Source organism: Pteropus vampyrus, unplaced genomic scaffold, assembly GCF_000151845.1.
Source record: "Pteropus vampyrus isolate Shadow unplaced genomic scaffold, Pvam_2.0 Scaffold162, whole genome shotgun sequence".
In the NCBI taxonomy this organism is placed as follows: Eukaryota; Metazoa; Chordata; class Mammalia; order Chiroptera; family Pteropodidae; genus Pteropus; species Pteropus vampyrus.
The window spans coordinates 684,481-685,314 of NW_011888943.1; the positions used below are offsets into that span (position 1 = coordinate 684,481).

The window sequence follows — 834 nt, forward strand, 5'->3', positions numbered from 1 at the left end:
GAGGAGGACGAGCCACGAGTGCAAAGACCTTGAGATGAGAAAGAACCCGGCCTGGGTAAGGGACAGGAGGAGGGCCCGTGTGCCTGGAGAACAGGGAGCAAGTTAGTGAACCGGAAGAGGTGAGCTCAAAGAGGTACCATGAGCGGAACGGGGAGGTCTCTGGGAGCCAAGGGAAGTGCTGTGATTTTGTTCTAAGTGAAATCAGAAGGCTTGGAGGGTGTTGGGTGTGTTTGTTTGTTTGTTTTTTAAACGCCTACAGCACCTGGTCTTCCTGGGTGGTCTCCCATCCAAGGACTAACCAGGCCCGACCCTGCTTAGCTTCCGAGATCAGATGGGATCGGGCACGTTCAGGGTGGCATGGCCGTAGGACTTGGAGGGTTTTAAATAAAGGGTGTAACACGATCTGATTAAATGGCCTGTGGAAGTGAGACTGTGTGAGCGAAAGGGTCACGGGCACGAGCCTCGCTAGGGCCGGCTGACAGCCGGACCCGACATGAGATGACGGGGCCAAAACTTGAGGTTTGGGGAAGGGAGGGTAGAGAAGTGGATGGATCTGGAAATCGCGCTGGTAAGACTTACTGAATAAGTAAGGGAAGTCACTGAGGGCGACGTCTAGATCTTGGGCTTGAACTGGACGGATGGTGACACCATGGGCTGTTATGGGCAGAAAGCGGGAGGTGGAGGGACACTGCTCTGGTCTGGTTATGTCAGACCTGACAGACCTGTAGGTGTCCAGGTGGAGACGTCACGTGGGCAGCTGGAAATATAAGTTCAACGTTTAGGGGAAAGATCCAGGCAGAAGATCTACTGGAAAGCCATCAGAACAAGGTGAGG

The 834-nt window shown here is 54.0% G+C and overlaps 1 non-coding gene across 1 annotated transcript; it reads right to left on the minus strand.

Annotated features, from left to right (window-relative positions):
- Positions 1 to 250: 250 nt before the first annotated feature.
- Positions 251 to 369, minus strand: LOC111745714. Its single transcript, XR_002782775.1, has one exon. It is a non-coding gene; the product is annotated as a 5S ribosomal RNA (ribosomal RNA).
- Between the last annotated feature and the right edge of the window lie 465 nt (positions 370 to 834).